Here is a 24,645-nt window from a genome sequence, read left to right as displayed (position 1 = left end):
AACAATCTCCGAGATTACATGCTTGCTCGTTTTGAGCGTCCGATCTCGGAGGCCACGCCAACTGATCGTAAAAATAAGCCTTGGCCCTCTGAGCGAGTTCGTTAAACTGAAATATTGACTGTTCCAAAATTCGTTTAAGTGAAACATTTTTGCATAGAATCTATAAGAAAACTGCCGGGGATTTTTAAAAAAGTTTGTTACTCTGAAATATTGGATAAACCGACGTTCGTACAACTGAGAGTTTACTGTACCATGTTGGAGGGCGTCGGATAGGAAGACATGAGTTGTTGGTAATCGTGTATGCAAGAGCTGCCCACATTTGTTTATAGGAGAGAAGTCGGCGCAATAACTGCCTAGACTTCATCGGCGACATTCGAGTTCCAGATGAAGTTGGCTTGTTTTATCATAATCCAGTAGATTCCGTGTGCGTATGTGTTGTTTTTTGGCGAAACGGGAGCTTAAGCTTAGCAGTTGTGGGAAGACTAGCGCTAACTTGGGAGATGAGCCACAGGAAATGTTTGAGTATTTAATGAAAGCTGAAAGGCCTAGTTCTAGTCAGTGAATGTTAATAAAAAGGTATTCCACAATAATTAGAGAAATTTAGAAACGAAAGCTTCTTTTAGTGTTGGGTTACTGTAAGCAATAAACGTGTGTATGGACGAAGTTTAAGTTAAGGTTTTGGAAATGCAAATGCAAATGCAAATGCAAATGCAAAGACACGCATGCCTGACTATATAGTTTGCGGGTTGGATTCCGCCTTGCCACAGAGCATCTTTTAATGGTTTCTTAATGCGTTAGCATTCTTACCCTACTTGGCGCACTTTTCCGGGGCTATCTTTGGAGCTGATCGTCTTCCCACCTACATGAGTTACAGGGCAGTCTGTGGTCCAGTGGGTAGCACACCGGGCCGCTGCGCTGAGAGAATAGGGTCCGAAACCGACCGCTAGACGAACTGTGGTCACTGACCATATGGCAATGTGTGCAGTGTGAATGAATGAATGTGTGGTTTTTATTGGCGCAAGGGCCAGATATGGCCAAAGAGCACCACGCAAGTGTTAATAATTTCGCAGTGGAGTGATGGATTCTATGAAGTTGATGTGACGTGGCTGTAAAGGGGCCTAAATATAGTCACTGTATAGTGCGTAAGATGTACCTGTAATAAGATTATGGCGATCACAAATGACGTGTACTATGAGCATTTGGGTGTATTGCGAAATAATGATACGATATAAAAAATATGTAAGATTCTAAAATTCACTAGAACACCACTGCTTCGTGAGAACTCTTGAGACAGAAACGCTTGGAGGCATGTGCTATACAAAACAACTCCCCGCAGGGGCGTCGGCGTCAGCAGGCGTTTGGTGTGCTGCGACACCACGTATCCGAGCACACGAGGGTTGGACCCTCCCGCGTTTAACCATGCGTGGCTTAGCCGTGTCCGGGGAAAAGAGTATCCTGGGGTTTGAGCTGATGCTGAGTGTCAGGACCTTTAAGGCCTCTCGGCGGAGGCAACACACCCCTTTGGCCTCGGCTTCATGTAGACGGCACCCTCGGACTGACCCACCCGGGGGAAATCGGTAGTTGCCTTTTCCTGTCTCTCTCTCCCTCCAGCCTTCGTCTTTCTCTCACTTTCCACCTTTCCTGTCTTCTCCTAGCTTCCGCTTACTACCAATTTTTCCAGGCAGCAAGGGTTAACCTTGTGTGAGTAGCCAACCTGGGTTATTTCATATTTGGTTACAGTGATGACGTACAGCTGGCGTTTGCAGGACCTGTTTTACAGTTCCTGTAACGTCCCCTTGTAGGGCTCCACGGTGGGTGGCTGGCGTTATTGCCGAAAATTAAGTTTGTCTATGGCTAGTTCCTTACCTCGCCTTCCAGATCGCCGTCAGAAAAGAGGGCGCACCGAAGATGTTTTCCAGTACTTTGGACTACAAAGACCGAACTTTCCACGATACCATGTCATCCACTCAGAAAAATCCGATAAGCAAGTACGAAATATCTCCCCTATTCTAGTTTCCAAGTCCTTAACTGATGTCCTTGGTCCAGGCTACAAGGTATCAAGGCTGGCAAGTGGTTATCTCCTGTTAGAACTGCATGATCAGAAACAATACGAAAAGTTGCCCAGTCTAGTGTCATTTGGGGATGTTCCATTGACAGTAACTCCACACCGCACTCTGAACACCAACCGCGGCGTTGTCTCTGACGATGATTTCCTCCAGCTGACAGAGGCTGAGCTCTTGGAGGGCTCCAGCGAGCAATGTTGTCAATAACAAGTGAATTAAGAAGACGCGGGATGGCGAAGAAATTGAAACCAAGCACCTAATACTCACCTTTGGTTCAAGTGTCCTGCCCGAGTACATCGAGGCTGGGTACATTAACCCTTTATTGCACCTTGTTGCATATATGTAACATACCGATAAACGGCCATAAAAACAAAAGCTAAGTTCAGTTGGTTCTTGTACACGCTGTTGCATTTCTGCAACAATAGCTTGAAAAACACGCCTTCTTTTGCTGCCATCTATGCTCATTCTGCTCAACTATTGCCAAACAAACATGGTGGACGCTGCTCGCGCCAGCACGCAGCTATACAGGTAAGTTTTGCCACTTATGTCTTTCTGAACGGAATAAACCACGAAAAAGAAATGTTAAGCTGTGCAACATAGCCTCCTAATCGTGTATATTCCAAAAATATTATTTTATCGCAATAGTTTCTTTCTCGCCACGGAAAGCTGCTACGTTGCGTATTTGCAACAACGTGCTCACTGGGTTCGTTTTTCATTCTCGAACTAGAAATGGATCCTAAACGCTTTTATAGCCGAGCAATTCCGTCAGACAGCGAAGACAGCGAACTTTCCGGCAGTGACGACGACCCCGAGTGTAAGTCTGTTTCTATTCATCGTGTGTGCATTGTGTTGCATGCTGGAATGCCTGAAGTTTTTCATCAGGTTATGTGCACACACACACTGCTTTCTCGCATCGTTACGTCTGCACCCTAATGCCTGTGCTCTTGCGTTTTAAATTTATGATTATAACGCGAAGACACCGTGCATAGTGATTCCATCTTCTTTCAATACACAGAGGCACCCTGTTTTCTATATCTGCATTTTGCTTTATTTTACCACTAATTTTATTCCGTGTACATCGCTGTCTGTTTGTGCAGCAGATGTTCAACCTAATCTCGAAAAGCTAAATGACAGCACAAGCAAATCGAGTGCATGCTCCGACAAGGACGAAGTTACAGCAAATGGCACAACACCCGACCACCGTCCTACACAAGCTAAGAGAATAATCACTTGGAAGAAGCCGAATGTATTGAGAGATCCGGAGACAATACAGTTCTCCGGGCAAAGTGAACTCCCAGAGTACATTTCACGACTAGAGACACCATTCCAATACTTCAAGTTTCTCTTCCCCGGCTCGCTGATTTCGCTAATTGCAAATCAGGGCAATTTGTATGCTCTCCAGAAAGACGTGAGCCAGCCCCTTTGTACCACCGCAGAAGAGGTGGAAGTGTTTATTGGGACGTGCCGCATGTGATGTCGATCACTCAAATGAGGAACTGGAGGTTTTACTGGAGAGCACAGACCAAGGTTAGCCAAGTGGCTGACAACCTTCCTGTGGGTTGCTTTGAAAAACTGAAGCATAACATCCACTTAATTGACAATAGTACTCTCGGTCCAAAGGACGCTCCCGGAAGAGATCGGCTTGAGAAAGTGCGGCCTTTCATTGATACCATCAATGAACAGTTGTCGCTTGTGCCTATGGAAGAGAATCTCTCTATCGATGAACAGATAATAGCATTTAAAGGTAGAAGCTCCCTCAAGCAGTACTGTCCCAAGAAGCCCCCAAAAATGGGGTTACAAAGCTTTCGTGCTCTCCGGTATAAGCGGCTTCTCCTACAAATTGGAGGTGTATACCGGACAGGAGAAGTCGGCGCAAAGACTTTCAGGAGAACCCGACTGTGGAGCGAGTGGAAAGGTTCGCTTGAGTAGAATGATTCCGAGAGGCGTACACCATAATGTACTTTGACAACTATTTCAACTGTAAAATTTTGCAGGTGTACCAAGAGAAAAACTGTACACTGCATTGGTACTGTGCGGACAAACCGGATACCTGGAGTGAGCCTGCCTACGAGCAGGAAACGAAAAAAAAAGGAAGAGGGCATATTGAAGAGAGCGTAACAGTTATGGATGGAACTGAACTGTCATGTAAAAGGTGGTAAGATGCCCCAGCAGTGATCTTGCTCTCCTCCTTCGTTAGAACACAGCCTGCTACAAGTGCATCAATGTATAATTGTCAAAAAAAAAAAGAGCGGAGATACCATGCCCTGCAGTGATAACCATCTACAACATGTACATGGGAGGCGTCGACCTTTTGGACTCCCTTATCTCTATTTACCGTCCCTGCCTGAGGTTGAAGAGATATTTCCGTGTTTTTCTGCACATCCTTGACTTGACGGCTGTAAATTCTTGGTTGCTTTACAAGAGGAACGTCATGAACAAACGTGATCAGTACACAGAAAGGCTACCTACGTTGGCTGAGTTCAAGATGGACCTGGCTGCGTCACTGTGCAAGGCTGGGAAGACGGCGCTGAAAAAGCGAGGAAGGCCTAGCAATGAGTCAGTAGAACAAGCCTCTGAGGAGAAGAAAAACGGTGACCATCAGCTCCAACCCCAACTCAGGAAGCCAGGCTAGATCAGGTATTATTTCTCATCTGTGGAACTTTGTCTCAGTGCTCATTATTTTCATTTTTTTCCCTCAGGTTGGTCACTGGGTTCTATGGAGCAAGAAGCGGCACCACTGCAAGCTTCCTGGCTACACAGGAATCTGAATTAGTTACTGCGTTAAGTGTGGAGTGCATCTCTGTTCCACAAACAAGAACAATTGCTTTTTTGTGTACCACACTACAAAATGAGTGCACCGTTTCTCGTTACTTACTGGTCACTGCTGAAGTTATAGCACCAAGCTTTTTCAGCAAGCAAGTGAAATAGCTTTCTATTGTACCACGTGTTCCACCTTGCTGATTGTCATGTAAATAAATGTTAGTTTGAAACGCAACGAGCCGGGCATTCCTCAACTTTACTTATGTGCACGTTGTTGCAGATATGCAACGTACCCTTTTTGTGCCACTACGAACTGTAAAAGTCCACTAAAGTGTTTTTTTTTTTGTTACGAATGGGCAGGACATGTAATGAGGAGGGAAGTTAACCGATGGTCATTCAGGGTTACGGACTGGATTCCAAGGGAAGGGAAGCGTAGCAGGGGGCGGCAGAAAGTTAAGTAGGCGGATGAGATTAAGAAGTTTGCAGGGACAACATGGTCACAATTAGTACATGACCGGGCTACTTGGAGAAGTATGGGAGAGGCCTTTGGCCTGCAGTGGGCGTAAGCAGGCTGATCATGATGATGATGAAATCATAAAGCATAACCATAAGCTAAACCATAAGCGTCACCGAACCTTTTCGCTTCGAGATATCCAGGCTTAACCTTAGCTAAGCCCCAGCCAATTTCTTGAAAGAATGGTTAATCGAAGACTCACACATTTCCTTGAACTTAACAATATGCTCGATCCCTATCAGTGTGGCTTCAGGGAAGGGCGGTCGACAACCGATCATCTTGTGCGTATTGAAGGAAATATCCGCGATGCATTTGTACATAAACAGTTTTTCCTATCGATATCCTTCGACATGGAGAAGGCGTATGACAGAGCATGGCGTTACGGGATCTTGCGAGTTATGTTGGGAATGGGTATCCGTGGAAATATGCTGAAAATAATTGAAAGCTATTTGGTAAATCGTATCTTCCGCATGAAAATCAGCAACTTATTGTCGCAACCTTTTACACAAGAAGCTGGTGTAATCCAGGGTGGCGTGCTTAGGTGCACGCTCTTTATCGTGACGATCAACACGCTTCGTGCTTCACTACCACCAGCCATTTTTTATTCCGTCTACGTTGACGATATACAAATACGTTTCGAATCCTGCAAACTTACAGTGTGTGAAAGACAGGTATAGCAGGGCTCAAACAAGGTATTCAAGTGGGCCGACCAAAATGGATTTAAAATCAACCCCCACAAAAGTAATTGTGTTCTCTTCATAAGAAAGAGAGACCTGGTCCCAGATCCTTATTTAGAACTGGGTGGACAACAATTTCCTGTCAACAAAGAGCGCAAATTTCTAGTTGTTATGCTTGACTCGAGGCTTACTTTCATTTCACACAAAAAATGTCTTAAAGCAAGATGTCTAAAAACAATGAACTTGCATAAAATCCTATCCCTATCAACCTGGGGTAGCGACAGAAAGTGTTTATTAAATCTTTACAGGAGCTTAGTTCGATCACGACTGGACTATGGTGCTGTAGTGTATTACTCTGCCGCCCCGAGCGCGATAAAGATCGTAGACCCCGTTCAACATCTGGGTATCCGCCTGGCCTCTGACGCATTTAGAACAAGCCATGTTGAAAGTCCATACGTCGAGTCAGATGAGTAGTCACTCCATTTTCAGGGAACGTACATCCGCTGTACCTATTTTCTTAAAGTTCGTTCAAATAAGGAACATCCGTGTTTCACAACCGCTAACGACTTCACATTTGAAACGCTTTTTCGTAATAGACCCTCCATGAGAGTACCTTTGTCACTGCGTGTAAGAGAACTTAGCGAAGAAATGGATGTCCCAATTTTCGAACATCGCTTAATGCCTCCAGCTAAGCCACAACCGCCCTGTGAGTGGCAGGTAATAGACTATGATGTATCCTTTGTAGAAGTCACAAAGCACGCTCCTGACCTCGAAATCGTTATGCATTTTCGTGAACTTCAATCGAAGCACTGCTGCTCTGAATTCTACACAGAGGCGTCAAAATCACAATCTGACGTATTGAACCCCTTAGCAAGTATCTTCACTGCAGAAGCCTATGCCGTACTGTCTGCAGTAAAACATATAAAGAAATTAAAACTTGACAGATCAATAATATTCACAGACTCGTTAAGTCTTGTAAAAACACTGATTTCTTTACAAAAGTTTACAAATCCTGTTTTCATTGAACTTTACTCACTCTTATTACATGTCTATGTGATAAATAAATACTGCATAATATGCTGGGCACCTGGCCATAGAGGCATCGAGGGTAACGCACTAGCTGAGAAAATGGCCACATCACTCACATCACTAGCTATTAATCCTATGACTACAGTCCCTGTCACAGATCTGAATCCTTTCTTACATAAGAAACTGCGAAACTACTGGCAACGCACGTGGGACGCAGAAATGAATAAAACTGCACTGTATAAAGCCACAGTTAGGTTTTTCGCCCTCCGTAACAAATTCACGGCGAACAGATGTCATAATCTGTCGTCTGAGAATAGGACACACATTTGGCACTCATAATTATCTACTTACTGGAAATCAACCTCTAACCTGAGGGAGATGTGGTGAGAGGCTGACCGTCCTTCACGTCCTTCTGGAATGTCGGGAGGCCGAAGGTGAGAGAAAAAACATTGGAGGACGCTTAAGCTTCGCCTTCAAGAGTGGAACGCGATAGCGTTATCGCACCCAGTTCGCACCGCCTACTGAAACGGTCTACGCCACCCAAACGTCGCGATCGGCAATAAATAACCGGTCCGCGGGGCGCCATGAAGGCGGACCCGATCATGGGACGAGTGGCGCGCCGCGTGTCAGGGCAGCGCCGTACATTGCGAGGAGGGGGTCTTCTGTGTTTGCCGCAAGATGGCGCTGCGTGTGCGCATAGCGCAGAAGAAATGTAGCGGACACGTACTTCGCTACTCGTGAAACTGCGACTTCTGTAAGTTACGTGGTCATAATTACCGATATGCACCGCAGTATAACTTTCTACGGCGCGTTTCTAAGGCAACATCGCATTCACTAGAGGCAATTTTGTCGCGTGTTGAAGGAACGAACTTGTGGCTGAGTGGTAGCGCCTCCGTCTCGCACTCCGGAGACCCTGGTTCGACTCCCACGGTGTTCTTTATTTATGAAGTGCCTTCTGGGATTTATCGCTCACGGCCAACGCCGCTGACGCCGACGTCGACGACACCGGCTTTTCTGCGACACGAGCTCCTTAACGCTGTCACGTTAATATTTTCCTCTGGCATACCGTTCTTACATCCCCCTTCACCCGGCTATGTTTCTTGGCCATGAACCGCTATTCAACACGAAAGCAGTCCTCGGTTTCTTAAATGATGTAATCCTACATGTTATAAGTCTAAATTCGCAGAGCATCCTCGTTCCGGAGGATGCCATTGCGATAGTTGTTTTGCATAGCACATGCCTCCAGGCCCTTGTGTTTCAAAGGCCCTAAGAAGGCAGTAGTGCTGAAGCCAATTTAAGCATCTGAGATATTTTGTACGTTGTATCATTCTTTCGCAATGGATTTTAATGCTCATAGAACATGTCGTTATCATCGACATAATCTTATTACAGATAGATTTTACACACTTTCTAGCGACTATGTTTGAGGACAGCCACGTCACATGAAATTCATAGAACTCATAACTACACTGCAAACTCATCACCACGGACCTGGCGCTCTTTGGGCATACCTGGCCCTTGCGCCAATAAAGAAAATACATTCATTCATTCCGAAAAATAGTGTACTGTCGGAGAAAGCTTGTGTGGGCTTCAGGTGCGTCTCTTGAACACGCAGCACTTTCGCATTGTAGGTATGGAGGAGTTCTCTGATATCGTCAAGGTTATGGAGAAGTCCTCTAACGTTCCATTGTGGTATCTGTGTTTGCATTATGAGAGAAGTGTTATAGCTGTGTGTTCTAGAAACAGGATTAAGGTCACGGGGCCTTTTACAGGCGCCATGAAACGAAGTTAGTCTTTTCTGGAGCGGTCTATAGAATCGCGCCGCTCCTTAGGCGCTGAATGCGCCGTCGCGATCGGTGTTACGTCCATCGCTTCCTGCGAAGCGCTGGACACGCGCTTTTTCGTAGGTTGTGTTTAACGAGGGGGCTCCGTCTCAATGGACGATCCCCTTGACGCCACCAGCCCGGAGGTCGGTGGCCCCCTCTGGGACGGCAGAGCAGCGCTGGCTGCAGCTGCCAAGGGGACAGATGGCGTCACTGCTGGCTCACTCAGTGTGGGCCGGACAGGCGCCGGGGGCCGTTGTGGCGCTGTCCCCTGACGCGCCACTTCGGCAAAGCTGACTTTAGGAAGGTAGGACACCTGCCTGCGTGCTTCCTTGAATGAGATGTTTTATTTTAATCTTATTGTGACAATTTCTATTTCTTTTTTCCAAGACGGGCAGGACCGCGAGTACGCGGCATGCTCGCCATCACATTTGACACAGCGTGGGGTGTTCTGGCAGGTTTCAGAGGAGTGTTCATTTTCACTACACTTGGCACAAGTCATCCGGCATCGACAGTTCTGCGAGCTGTGGCCGAACCTTTGACTCTTGAAGCATCTCAGGGGATTTGGCACATACGGCCTAGCACGAATCTTCCGGTACCCGGCCTCGATTGTGTCGGGCAAAACACTAGAGCCGAAAGTAAGTATTAGGTGTTTTGCCTGAATATCTTTTCCTTCCCACCTCACCTTAATTCTTTTTACCCTGATGACGTTCTGATCACTCCAGCCCTCCAGGAATTCAGGTTCAGATAGCTCTAGCAAATCTGCATCGGAGACGATGCCGCGGGTGGTATTCATGGTGCGGTGTGGGGTAACTGTAACCGGAACATCGACAAAGGACACTAGATTAGGTAGTTTTTTATGCTGTTGCTCGTCACGAAGCTCCAGTAGGAGATCGCCGCTTGCCATTTTCAACGCTTTGTAACCTGGTCAGAAGACTTCAGTCAGAGATTTCGATACGAGGAAGTGCGAGATCATTCTCACCGTCTCTCCAGATTGATCAGAATGGACGACGTGAAAGCGGGGAAAGTTGTATGTTCGGTTGCCCGAAAATTGAGAGACTTCGGTGCGCCTTCGTTTGAATGAATGTTTGATGTTTAATGGCGCAAGGGCCAAGTATCGCCAAAGAGCGCCATGTCCGTGGTAATGAGTTCGCAGTGTAATTATGAGTTCTATGAAGTTGGTGTGTCGTGACTGTAAAGGGGCCTTAAAAATAGTCGCTCTAACGTGCGTAAAATAAATCTGTATAATAAGATTATGGCGATGACGTATGACTTGTACTATGAACATTGCGATGCATTTGAAAAGAATGATGCGATGTGTAAAATATATCAGGTTATAAGATATGCTAGAACACTACTGCCTCCTTAGAACCCTTGAAACACAAGGGCCTGGAGGCACATGCTATGCAAAACAATTATCGCAGCGGCATCCTCTGGAGCGAGGATTCTCTACGAATTTAATGGGCTTATAACATGTAGAACGACATCATTTAAGTTGAGGACTGCCTCGGTGTGAAAAAGCAGTTCCTTACCAAGAAACATAGCCGGGTGTAGAGGGATGTAATAACGGTATACAAGCGGAAAATGTTTCTCTCCGTTTCGGCTTCCCGACACTCCAGAAGCACGTGGAGGACGGTCAGCTTCTCACCATATCTGCCACAGGTTGGAGGTTCACTTCCAGTAAGCAGAACATAATGGGTCTCAAATCTGTGTAATATTCTGAGACGACAGAATAGGGCATCTGTTCGCTGTGATATTGTTGTGGAGGAACAAGAACCTAACTGTGGCTATTCACACGCAGTTTGTTATTTATTTCTGCGTCCCACCAGCGTTGCCAGTGGTTTCGTAGTTTTTTTCGTATGTAAGGTTTCAGATCTCTGAGAGACACCGAGGCAGTAGTATTAACAGCAGGGGATGCAATTGACGTGGTCATTTGGTCTGCCAGAACGTTACCTTCGATTCCCCTATGGCCAGGTACCTAGCATATAATGATATGCTGGTTAGATAGATAAGCTTTGCACAGGTTGGAATAGACCTCAGTAAGTACGCGATTTTTATGTTCGCAGAGTGACATTAAGGCCTTCACCACACTTAGGGAGTCTGTATATATATAACGGCTTTTTGGAGTTTTGATTTCCTTATATGCTTTACAGCCGACAATAACGCGTAGGTCTCTGCCGTAAAGATACTTGATTCTGGGTGTAGTACATCGGATTCCGAGAAGGATGGACCGACGGTTGCATAGGACACTCCGGAATGTGACTTGGAAGCGTCGGTTTAGAACTCTGTGCACGAGTGCTTGTACTGAAGTTCTTGGAAATGCATTCGTATTTGGACCTCTGGAGCATGCTTTGAAACTTTCAGAAAGGATACGTCAGATTCTATCACCTACCAGTCCCAAGGAGGTAATTCTGATGCAGGTTCTTGTGTTCAGAGGTTTTGTCGGTTCTCTGAGGCGGAGCCTCCGAGAACCTAATTGAGGACAAAGCCGTTGGTTCCAAAACACACGCACAAACTTTTAATCAAAGTAGAAAGAGGCATAAAATAAATGATAGAAAGAAATAGAAAGAGATAGAAAGAAAGCATAAAATAAACACTCAAACAGACACCGCGGTAAATAACACACATAGGGCTATGGTGGCGTTAACCAGTGCGCGAGTCCGGGCTGACCACGATGGCAGGGACGCATAATAGTCTCGACGTGGAGACGCGGCGACAGGTTGATGAAAAAAGTTGCGCCGGTCTCACCAAAGGTCAGGGTGTAGGATGGTTGACCGGGTGACCGGAGCGCGCCAGCTCTGGCTTTGAGATAGAAGGCAGGCGGCTTGGCGGCACGAGCACACGGCGGCGGCGTTCTGGCCGGGCAGCTAGGCTTAGAACTCAGGCCCGTAGCCCGACTGCTCTCGTCCTGCCCACGGGCACAGAAGCTCGCCGGCCTTGGGCAACTGGCTGCACGACGCACAGGAACGGGTTGGCAGGAGGCCCCGGTCGGGTGAGGTCCTGTTGGCTCGGAACGGAACCCGACGGCCCGTCTTCAACTCCCGGTCCGGTGGCCGACCTTCTCCTGGCGTTGCTTCCTGGAACTCTCCCTGCGTCTGCCCCCTTCTGCCAGCGCGCCTCGCTCTTTCTTCCGCTCTGGACGATGAGTCGGTTTCTGATTGGCTGTTTGACGCTCCGTGGTTTCTCCTAATTGGTTGGCATTTTTCTCTTGTTTTCTTTTCTTGCGCCGCGCGTTCACGTGCCTCGGCGCGCGCACTCCTTGTCTGCTTCTGTCCTTTCTGACCACCGCACCCTGTCGCGCACTACACACATCACAGTAATAGCTTGGTTAGGCGCATTAATCGATGCTCGAGCAGTGGGACATGCATTTCATAGCTAAGCTCCTTCACATGCAGTGGGAAAGGCTGCCTTATAGAGGGACGATTGCGGAAAAGTGTAGCACACGTCATATCGGTAACGGTATTAGAACATGGATGTTCAAGATTAGAGTGCACTTTAAGGAAATATGTGAAGCTGATGTGTGATCTCTGTACGTGGAGCGACCACTCATTCGATTCGGCATATAAGCTTTCGAGTGGGCTTGTTCAGAAAGCGCCAGTGGCTAAGCGGAGACCTAGATGGTGGACAGGATCCAGCCAGCATCCTTAGTGTGCCCGGGGAGGAAGAATTATACACTACGGCACCATAATCCAATCGTGACCAAATTAGGCTCTTGTAGTGATTCATTAGACACTTCCTGTCGCTACCCCATGTAGTCTGGGATAGAAGTTTCATTATGTTCATTGTATTTAAGACATTTTTCTTTCAAATATTTGATGTGTGGAATGAAAGTGAATCTGTATTCAAGTATAATAGCTAGGAGTTTGTGTTCTTTGTTGATAGGTATTTGTTGTCCACACAGTTCTAAGTAAGGTTCCGGGACCAGGCCTCTCTTTCTTGTTAAAAGAACACAAGAACTTTTGTTAGGATTGATTTTAGATCCGTTTTTCCCTGCCCAGTTTGACACTTTGTTCAAGCCATGCTGTACCTGTCTCTCGCACACTGCGAGGTTATAGGATTTGAAGGCTATTTGAATGCCGTCCACGTAGACAGAATAAAAGATTAACGGTGGTTATGAAGCACGAAGGTTGTTCATCTTCACGATGAAGAGCGCGCAGCTGAGCACGCCTGCCTGCGGTACACCAGTTTCTTGCGTAAAGAGACGTGAGAATACATGGCCGACTTTAACCTGGAAGGTACGATTGGACAAATAACTTTCTATTAGGTTCCGCATATCACCATGGATGCCCATTTCCGACAAGTCTCCTAAGATTCCGTAATGCCACGTAGTGTCGTACGCCTTCTCCATATCGAGGAATATGGATAAGAAAAACTGTTTGTGTACAAATGCGTCACGGATATTTCTTTCAATACGTACAAGATCAGTGGTCGAGCGCCCTTCTCTGAAGCCACTCTGATAGGGATCAAGCATTTTGCTCAGTTCAAGGAAATGAATGAGTCGTCGATTAATTATTTTTTTTTCAAATACCTTACAAAGGCAACTTGTGAGGGCTATCGGGTGGTAACTTGCCACTGAGGAAGGGTCTTTGCCATGTTTCAAAACAGGGACCACAATGGCTGCTTTTCATGCAGTTGGAAGGTATCCAACGCCCTAAATGGTGTTGAAAACTGCGAGTAGTGTAACTTGGGTGTCATTGTGTAAGTTTTTATCATTTCATACATGATTCTGTCAGATCCCGGTGCAGAGCTCTTGCATGCGCTCAAGGCAGCTCGCAACTCGGCAATACTGAAAGGACAGTTGTACGGTTCATTCTGTGGACATTTTGTTATCAGTGGCTTACGTTCTTCTATTCGTTTATATTTCCCCGCAGGGGCGTTTGCGTCAGCAGGCGTTTGGTGTGCTGCGACACCGCGTACCCGAGCACATGAGGGTTGGACCCTCCCGCGTGTAGCCGTGCGTGGCTTAGCCGTGTCTGGGGAAAGGGGGATCCTGGGGGTTGAGCCGATGCTGGGTGTTTGGACCTTTAAGGCCCCCCGGCAGAGGCAACGCACCTCTTTGGCCTCTGCTTCACACAGACGGCACCCCCGGACTGACCCACCCGGGGGAAATCGGCAGTCGCTTTTCCTGTCCTCTCATCTTCGTCTCTCTCTCTCACCTTTCTATCTTTTCTGCCTTCTCTTCACTTCTTAGTACTTTCGTATTTCCTGGCCCAAGGGTTAACCTGGTGTAGTTCATCCAACCTTGGGTCTATTATATTAGTTTATAGCGGCTATGTACAGCTGGCGTCTGCGTTTCCTTTTGGTCTTGTAGCGTCCCCTTGTCGGGCTCGATGGTAGGTGGCTGGCATGGCTGCCGAAATTAAATAAACATGTATGGATGTATCGTCCTTCCCCCGTCTGTCTGATCGGCCTCTTAACAAAAGAGGACGCACCGAAGAAAAGTTGCTGTTTTCTTATTTCACGTTATTCATAGTGAAAATCCTCAAAAGACAGGTTGATTTTGCCGTTGACGGTTGCGAAATGTCTCACTGAATCAGTTGGCCCAGGCTACAGAGTCGCAAAAATGGCTAGCGGTGAGCTCCTGCTTGAGGTCCCTTATAAACAACAGCATGACAAGCTCCCAAATTTGGTCTTCGGTAATGTAAACGTAACAGTGACTCCAAATCGATTAATGAATACAAGCAAAGGAGTAATTTGCGGCGACGACCTGTTGTATCTGAGCGAGGAAGAACTTCTAGAAGGAACAGAACGTCACCATAGTAAAGAGAATTATAATCAAACGGGAAAACAACGAAATTCCAACATCTGATTGTTACCTTTGCGTCCAGTGTGCTGCCAGAAACATTAGAAACAGGCTATACTAAAGTTCGAGTCCGACCATACATCCCGAACCCCGGAGATGTTTCGAGTGCCAGAGGTATAGCCACGGCTCACAAAGCTGCCGGGGCCGACAAACCTGCGCAAAGTGCGGTGTCCACGATCACCTTTCAGATAACTGTAATGGCGCCCTCCACTGTCCCAATTGTGACGGTGGACATGCAGCTTTCTCTAGAGCTTGCCCTACATGGCAGAAAGAAAAAGGAATAATTACCCTCAAAGTAAAAGAGAACATTTCCTTCCAGGAAGCGCGAAAGCGCATTTCCTTTCTTTATACCGCAGGGTATGCTGCTGCGGCGCGTAAGGGGGCAACGCCGCAACAGACTCCGGCTTCGGCCCGGACCACAAATGTGGCTGCGGCAGTGCCACCAGCTCCCCACGCGACAGCAGCTGTCTCTGCTGCGCCATCTCTGAAGGAGGGTCCGTCGACCTCTTGGTTGGTGGCCTCCAAGGCTCTGCTTTTCGAGGCGAGGCCTACACCGCAAACAACCCGCTCGAGTGAGCGGAAGTCCAGCGGCTCTCAGGATTCGATGGATACAACCACGAGCCAGGCGGCGCATTGAGCGCCTCAAGCGCGGCGCGCTTCTAGTGACCGCTCCAAGAAAGACAAAATCCGCGTCATGGGGCATGGAAAGGCTCCATAAGCCAAGTGGCTCCTCTTGACACAGAGCACATAAATACAAACAATATGGATACACAAATATTACAATGGAACGTGAGAGGTCTGATCCACAACCTCGTTGATATCAAAGAACTCTTACACAAATACAATCCAAAGGTGCTGTATGTTCAGGAGACATCTTAAATCTGCGCAAACAAACTTTCTTAGGCAATACGCTATTTTCCGGAAAGACCGAGATGATGCTGTTGCATCGTCCGGCGGGGTAGCAATAAGAGTCGATAGAAGCGTTGCTTGTCCGCATCTGTAAATCCCAACTCCTCTTGAGGCAGTTGCTATCGAAGCAGTGCTATTCAATAAACTAGTTACCATCACGTCCGTTTACATCCCCCCAAGTTATAAACTCTCTAGCATAAAGCTTTATTGATGAGCTGCATCACCATTACATAGTCGTCGGTGATCTAAACGAGCATAGCCCACTGTGGGGCCACTCTCGCTGTGATGCGAGAGGACGGCTTATAGAAAACATCCTATTGTCTTCAAGTTCCTGCTTGGTGAACAAGAAAACGCCAACATTTTACAGCTATACACACAAAACATTTTCTTCGATAGATCTAAGCATAGTGTTTAGTACAATTGTGCCATATCTAGAGTGGGATGTCTTTAATAACCCTTATGCGAGTGATCACTTCGCCATCGTTCTAAACCTTAAACAAAGTGAGTCATGCCATCTTCCTCGATGGAAAGTTGATTCAGCCGACTGGACAAAGTTTCGCGAACTAACACAGCTGCCCTGGAATGATATCTCTGAGCTTAGCTTAGCTTAGACGACGCAGTAGCATACATAACAGCGTACACTATTGATGCTGAATCAGTATGTATTCCAGCAACAAATTGGTCGCCCTCGAAACGACGTATTCCATGGTGGAATGAGGAGTGTAAGGAAGGCTGGAAAAAGCAAAACAAGGCTTGGAATATCCTTCGTAACTCCCCAACCACAGAGAACTTAATTTCAAGGCGATCAAGTCGAAAGGTAGAAGAACGCGCCGCGCTAAACGAGAAAGTTGGAAAAACTACAGAAGCAGCATCAATTCATATACAGACAAACGAAAAGCCTGGAACAGGGTGAACAAAATAAAAGGCCACGAAACTGATCCCTTACCTTTATTAAATACACAAGGAGACCCTCTTGAGGATCAGGCAGATTGTCTAGGATCACATTTCGAGCACATTTTCAGTACATCTCATTACACAGATACATTCCTAAAATACCAGCGACTAGCAGAACAGATGAATTTGGGTCGAAAAAGCTCATCCAATGAAGTATAGAATCGTCATTTAGGAATGGCTGAATTCCAGGCCTCACTGAACTGTTGCAAGAAGTCCGCTCCAGGAAGTGACAGAGTAATGTATGAGATGATCAGACACTTACACCCTGGAACCCAAGAAACACTACTGCCACTCTTCTATTCTATGTTCTCCGCAGGCTACATTCCGTTTGCCTGCAAAGAAGCAATCGTAATCCCCATTCTCAGTGAGGAGAAGGACCCTTCGTCACCCGACAGTTATAGGCCTATAGCTCTGACAAGTTGCCTATGCAAACTATTTGAGAAAATGATTAACCGTCGCCTCATCCATTTTCTGGAAAGCAACAAGATGCTCGACCCCTTACAGTGCGGTTTTAGGGAGGGTAGATCCACAAGAGATCACCTTGTTCGCATCGAGACAAATATCCGTGATGCGTACAAAAACGTACATGCGTCCACAAACAGTTTTTCCTGTCAGTATTTTTAGATATGGAAAAGGCATACGACACAACCTGGGGCTTTGGAATCCTCCGTGACCTGTCTGAAATGGAAGTTCGACGCAACTTGCTGAACGTGATTCAGAGTTACCTCTCCAATCGGACGTTCCGTGTTAGAGTTGGTAACGTTCTGTCTCCCCCATTTACACAAGCGGCTGGTGTTCCCCAAGGTGGTGTGCTGAGCTGCACTCTTTTCATTGTCAAAATGAACTCGATCCAGACTGTCATACTACGCACTATGTTTTATTCCGTATAGTGGATGACATCCAGATAGGTTTCAAATCATGCAATCTAAGTATCTGCGAGCGACAAGTACAGCTTTGCATAAATAAACTGTCTAAGTGAGCTGACGAAAATGGCTTTAAGCTAAACCCTCAAAAACGTACATGCGTCCTGTTCTCTAAAAAGAGAAGCACACTGGCGGACCCCACAATAGATCTAAATGGAGAACGGCTATCTGTGAGCCATGGACACAAATGTCTAGGTATCCTTTTAGACAGCAAGCTAACCTTTCTACCACACCTGAAGTATTTTAAGGCAAAGTGCCTCAAGACTATGAACCTCCTGAAGCTCTTGTCACGTACATCTTGGGAAGCGACAGCAGGAGATGCCTTTTAAAGCTGTACAAAAGCCTAATATTAACACGGCTTGACTATGAAGCAATAGTCTAATTCTGCTGGACCTAGTGCTCTGAAAATGCTAGATTCTATTCACCACTTAGGCACCCGCCTTGCTACAGGCGCCTTTAGGACTAGCCCTGTGCAAAGCCTCTACGTCGAATCAAACGAATTGTCATCGCACTACCAATGGACATCTTTAACTTTTTCCTACGCCCTGAAAGTTAACTCAGATGTTAAATCTCCTTGTCGTTCTACTATATGCGACTTGTCCACTGCTAGGCTGTTTCGTAACCGCCCAGCCACTAGGCCTCCTCTGTCCCTCCGATTGGAAGCACTCAGAAAAAACAGGGATCCCTCTTTTACAAAATGTTCTAATGGCTCTTACACGGCTTCCACCACCTCGGGAGTGGCGCACTGTCCAATGCGACATCTCTTTCTTAGAAGTATCGAAACGAGCTCCGGAGGCACACATATATTCGCATTTTCTGGAACTCAAGCAGAAGTACTACTGTGATGAATTTCACGCAGATGCTTCGAAGTCTCCAGCTGGTGTTGCTTACGCAGCTCTGGGACCCTCATTTTCAACACCTGGAGCACTAAACCCACGCTCCAGTATCTTTACAGCGGAAGTATACGCTACAGTTAAGGCTATTCCACACATACGGCTCACAAATATCACTAAGGCTATTGTCTTCACAGACTCATTGGGTGTAGTGAGAGCCCTAATTAGCCTACGAAAACATAAGAACACCGTTTTGAATGAACTATATACCTTGTTGTGCTCTGCAAATATGTGCAACCAAGTGATCGTCTTATGCTGGGTACCTGGCCACAGGGGTATATAAGGCAATGTGGCTGCTGACGAAATGGCTACGTCAGTGAGTTTTAGCGACAAAGATAGAAATAACCGCATCTCTGCCACAGACCTCAAGCCTTTTCTACGCCGTAAGTTAAGGAATGATTGGCAAGGCGATGATGATGATGATGTTTGAGGCTTAATGGCGCAAGGGCCAGGTATGGCCAAAGAGCACCATGCTAGTGGTAATGAACATGTCGTGGTCTGATGGGCTCTGTGAGTTTAATGTGACCTGGCTGTAAATGGGCCTAAAAGAGTGTGTAAATTGCATAAAAATTACACGTAAGAAAATTATGGCAATGATTAATGACATGTACTATGATCACTAAAATGCATTAGAAAAGAATGATGCATTATATAAAATATGCGAGATGCTAAAATTGTCTAAGAGCCCTACTGCCTCGCCAGAGCCCTTGAAACGCAAGGGCCGAGAGGCATGTGCTATACGGAATAGCTGTCACAGCGGCATCCTCTTGAGAGGAGACGCTATGAACGTATAGGGCTAATTACATATAACACAACGTCTTTCAGGAAGTCTAGGACTGTGTTAGTGTCAAAGAGCGGTTCTGGGCCGAGTAACATTACAGGATGAAGGGGAATGTGCTGCCGGTATGCTAAAGAAAAATGTCTCCTCTCAGATTCGGCTTTCCGACACTCCAGGAGGACGTGGAGCACGGTCAGCCTCTTCCCGCATCTGCCACAGGTTGGAGGGTCATTTCCGGTGAGTAAAAAGTTATGGGTGCCAAATGTGTGTCCTATTCTAAGGCGACAGAATAGGACATCTGTCCGGCGTGATTTTATTGCAGAAGGCCAGAACCCCAATTGTGGCTTTATTACGTGCAGCTTATTTGTTTCCCGGTCCCAAAAGCGTTGCCAGTAGTTTCGCAGTTTCCTGCGCAAGAAGGGCCTCAGATCTGTAACAGGGACTGCAGCAGTAGGATGGGCAGAATACGATGCAATTGATGTGGCCATCCGGTCCGCCAGAACGTTACCTTCGATGCCCCTATGACCCGGCACCCAGCATATGATGACATGCTGGTTACATATATATGCTTTACATAGGACAGAATATAGTTCATTGATTACTGGATTTTTGTGCTTACAAAATGACATCAAAGCCTTCACAGCGCTTAGAGAGTCCGTAAATATAACAGATTTTTTTAGTTTTGTTTTCCTTATACGCTTTACAGCCGCCAGTAGTGCGTAGGCCTCAGCCGTAAAGATGCTTGTTTCCGGATGCAGTACGTCGGATTGCGAGAAGGATGGGCCGACGGCTGCATAGGACACCCCCTCGCGTGACTTCGATGCGTCTGTGTAGAACTCCGTGCAGGAGTGTTTTATTGGAGTTCCCGGAAATGCATCTGGATTTCAATCTCTGCAGCGTGTTTTGTAACTTGCATGAAAGATATATCGCATTCTATCATCTGCCATTCCCAAGGAGGCAGCAGCTTAGCTGGAGGCATTAGGCGATGTTTCAGGATTGGGACATCCATTTCAACACTAAGCTCCCTCACAGGAAGTGAGAAGTGAGAAGGCTGTCTTACAGAGGAACGATTACGAAAGAGTGAATCATATGTCATATCGTTAAGGGTATTAAAACACGGATGTTCAGGATTAGAGTGGACTTTCAGGAAATATGTTTGATGTATGTTCTCTGGAGATGGAGTGACCACTCATTTGATTCGACATACAAACTTTCAATGGGACTTGTTCTGAAAGCGCCAGTGGCCAGACGAATTCCTAAATGGTGAACCGGGTCTAGCATTTTTAGCGCGCTCGGGGCTGCAGAATGATAAACCACGGCACCGTAGTCCAATCGTGATCGAATGAGGCTTTTGTGAAGATTCATCAAACATTTTCTGTCGCTGCCCCATGTTGTATGGGATAAAATTTTCAGTAAGTTCATTGTTTTTAGGCATTTCACCTTGAGATACTTTATGTGTGGAATAAATGTTAGTTTAGAGTCAAATATGATACCTAAGAACTTGTGCTCTTTGTTCACAGGGATTTGCTGGCCATACATTTCAATATTGGGACCTGCAACGAGGCCTCTCTTGTGAAAAGCACACAAGAACTTTTGTTCGGGTTCACTTTAAATCCGTTTTCGTCTGCCCATTTAGATACTTTGTTCAAGCCCTGTTGTACTTGCCTCACACACTGCAAGGTTGCAGGATTTGAAGCCAATTTGTATATCATCTACGTAAACAGAATAAAAAATGGCTGGCGGTAATGAAGCACGAAGGCTGTTCATTTTCACGATAAAGAGTGAGCAACTAAGCACACCTCGTTGAGGTACACCATTTTCTTGTATGAAAGGTCGCGACAGTACATTGCCGATTTTCACGTGGAAGGTACGTTTGGACAGATAGCTTTCTATTATGTTTAGCATATTTCCACGGATGCCCATCCCCGACAAGTCTCGCAAAATCCCGTATCGCCACGTCGTGTCGTACGCCTTCTCCATGTCGAGGAATATCGATAGGAAGAACTGTTTATGTACAAATGCATCGCGGATATTTGCTTCAATGCGTACAAGATGATCAGTTGTGGACCGCCCTTCTCTAAAGCCACACTGATAGGGATCAAGCATATCATTCAATTCAAGGAAATGTATTAGTCTACGATTAATCATCTTTTCGAATAACTTACAAAGACAACTTGTTAGAGCTATTGGGCGATAACTTGCCGCCAAGGAAGGGTCTTTACCCAGCTTCAAGACGGGAATAACAATAGCTTCCTTCCATGAGGATGGGAGGTATCCGGCAGCCCAGATAGAGTTGAAAAGTGCCAGAAGTGTCATTTGTGTGTCTTCATGCAAGTTTTTAATCATGTCATAGATGATTCTGTCAGCTCCCGGTGCAGAGCTTCTACATGTGCTCAATGCAGCTTTACGCTCGGCAATATAAAAAGGACGGTTATATGGTTCATCTGGACGGCATTTACGATCAAGTGTCTTAAGTTCAGCTAATTGTTTATATTTGAGGAATGATCTTGTGTAATGTGTGGAGCTTGATACTTGTTCGAAGTGTTCGCCCAGAGCGTTCGCCTGGTCCTCTAAGGTAGTCCCTTGGTCGTCCACTAAGGGCAGAGGGTGGATTTGTTGCCCCTTTATCTTTCGTACGCCATTCCATACTTTGGACTCTTGGGTGTAGGAAGTGATGCCCGAGAGAAACCTCCCAGCTAGCCCCCCTTGCCTGTCTCCGTGTGCGCCTTCCTTGTGACTTTGCGAGCTTAAATTCCATGAGGTTTTCTGCAGTCGGGGAGCGACGCAGCAAACCCCACGCTTTGTTTTGTTTCTTTCGTGCCAGTCTACACTGTTCATTCCACCAGGGTACCCGTCTTTTACAAGAGAGACCTTTTGCTTGGGGAATGAACTTTTCAGCTGCGTCGATTATAAAACAAGTAAAATATGCTACTGCATTGTCTAAGTTAATATCAGTGATAAAATCTCGTGATAAGTAAGTTGCTTCCTTAAAATCATTCCATTCGTCGGAGGCTAGTTTCCATCGGGGTGTATGTAGGGGGCATTCATATTGAGGCGTTGACTTTAACATTACAGGAAAGTGGTCACTTCCATAGGGATTATTACGTGCCATTGCAAGTCCGGGTAAATTGAAGCCGAGCCAATAGACAAGTCTATTGATGAATATGAATTATTGTGAATATTATAATAAGTTGGCTCCTTGTTGAAGAGGCATGCACCGGAGTTCACCAGAAAATTTTCAATGAAACGACCTCTCGCGTCACATCGCGAGTCCCCCCACATGGTGTGGTGTGCATTAAAATCGCCTGCGAGTATGTAAGGGTGCGGAAGCTGGTCAATTAGTTTATAAAAATCACTTTTTTCCAGATGAAAGTTAGGCGGTATGTATATGCAACATACAGTGATCAATTTATTAAAAAGAATTGCCCGAATTGACACTGCCTCAAGGGGCGTCTGAAGGGCGACCTGGTGACAAGCTACGGACTTGTCTACAACTATTGGTACACCGCCAGACGAGGTATTCGCCTCGTTGCGGTGTTTACGGTAGATGGCATACTGACAAAGAAAGTTTGTTTGTGTGCATTTAAGATGAGTCTCCTGAACACACAGCACCTTTGGGTTATGTTTGTGTAAGAGTTCTTTAATGTCATCGAAGTTGTGGATAAGACCTCTAATGTTCCAGTGTATTATTTGTGTAGCCATATTGTTGGTGTTTTATGCTGTGTGTCAAGAGGAGCCAAGTTAGAGAAATGACTTACGGAGCCTTTTCAGGCTCCGTGATTATGGTACGGGTTTTGTCTTTCTTGGAGCGGTCGCGAGACTCGCGCCGCTCCCGAGGCGCTAGATGCGCCTTCTGGCTCGGGGTTATGTCCATAGACTCTTGGGAGCCGCTGGACTTCCGCTCACCCGAGCGGGGAGTTTTCAGCGTAGGCCTTGCCTCGAAAAGCAGGGCCTTGGAGGCCACCGACCCAGAGGTCGATGGGCCCTCCTTCAGGGACGGCGCAGCAGCGCTGGCTGCTGACGCCAGGGGGGCTGGTGGCAAGGCCGCAACCACACTCGTTTTGGGCTGGGCCGGAGCCGGAGTCTGCTGCGACGTTGCCCCCTTGCGCAACGCACCAGCATACCCTGAGGTATGGAAAAAGGAAACACGTTTCCGCGCTTCTTGAAATGAGATGTTTTCTTTGATTTTCATTGTGATTATGTCTTTTTCTTTTTTCCATGTAGGGCAAGTTCTTGAGTATGCTGGGTGTCCACCATCACAGTTGGGACAGTGGAGTGTGCCATTACAGTTGTTTGATTCGTGTTCGTGTTCACCACACTTTGCACAGGTTAGTCAGCCACGGCAGCTTTGCGAACCATGGCCATATCTCTGACACTTGAAGCATCTTCGGGGGTTTGGGATGTAAGGCCTGACTAATTTTGGTATATCCCGTTTCTAGGGCTTCTGGTAGCACGCTCGATGCAAAGGTAAGGATGAGATGCTTAGTAGGAATATCTTGGTTGTCTCGCCTGATCTTTATTCTTTGAACTTGGATAACATTGTCTTCTTTCCAGCCCTCCAGGAGCTCTTCCTCGCTTAGGCTCAATAGATCATCAGAGATTACTCCTTTGCACGTGTTCAATGATCGGTGGGGAGTAACGGTGATTGCCACATTACGGAATGCTAGGAGATTAGAGAGTTTGCCATGCTGTTGAGTGTCGCGGACCTCAAGAAGAAGGTCGCCACTGCTCATTTTCGTCACTTTGTAGCCAGCACCTAGTGTGTCGGTAAGGCATTTAGCTACGATGAAAGGTGAGAGAGTTCTAACTGTCTTTTCGGGATCTTGACTGTGTATCACATGAAAGCGGGGGAAAGTTTCTTTGCGCTGGCTGAATAGCTGAAAAGTTTCTTCGGTGCGTCCTCTTTTTGAAAGAGGACGATCGGAAAGGGGGGGGGGGATGACGTCTTAGTCATGCAGAATAATTTAATTTCGGCAGCTACGCCAGCCGCCCACCACCGAGCCCAACAAGGGAACGCCACGAATCCGGGTGGAAACGCAGACGCCAGCTGTACGTAGCCACTATAACCCAATATAAAATACCCAAGGTTGGATACATACACCAGGTTAACCCTTGCCGCCAAGGAGAAGGAAGTAAACAGAAGATAGAAGGAGACAGGAAAGGTGGAAAGTGAGGGAAAGACGAAGGTTGTAGGAAGAGAGAAACAGGAAAGGGCGACTGCCGATTTCCTCCAGGTGGGTCAGTCTGGAGGTGCCGTCTATGCGAAGCAGAGGCCAAAGAGGTGTGTTGCCTCCGCCGAGGGGCCTTAAAGGCCCAAGCACCCAGCATCGGCTCAACCTCCAGGATCCCCCTTTCCCCAGACACGGCTAAGCCGCGCACGGCTACACGCGGGAGGGTCCAACCCTCGTGTGCTCGGGTACGTGGTGTCGCAACACACCAAACGCCTGCTTACGCAGACGCCCCTGCGGGGTTGGCAAGGCGAGTGGGATACACAAGCAATGAATAAGCTTCACATAAAA

At 46.7% G+C, this 24,645-nt stretch overlaps 1 protein-coding gene and 1 pseudogene across 1 annotated transcript in view; one reads left to right on the top strand and one right to left on the bottom strand.

Annotated features, from left to right (window-relative positions):
• The window catches only part of LOC140219782 (ubiquitin-conjugating enzyme E2 D2-like), a 130,427-nt gene that overhangs the window by 26,399 nt on the left and 79,383 nt on the right, over nucleotides 1-24,645 (bottom strand). The gene's annotated exons all lie outside the window — the stretch shown is intronic.
• On the top strand, nucleotides 3,532-5,113 carry LOC140220010 (piggyBac transposable element-derived protein 2-like; annotated as a pseudogene).

Source organism: Dermacentor andersoni, chromosome 8 (assembly GCF_023375885.2).
Source record: "Dermacentor andersoni chromosome 8, qqDerAnde1_hic_scaffold, whole genome shotgun sequence".
Classification (NCBI taxonomy): domain Eukaryota; kingdom Metazoa; phylum Arthropoda; class Arachnida; order Ixodida; family Ixodidae; genus Dermacentor; species Dermacentor andersoni.
The sequence above is the reverse complement of the archived record's forward strand: the minus strand, read 5'-3'. Positions and strand labels throughout refer to the sequence as shown.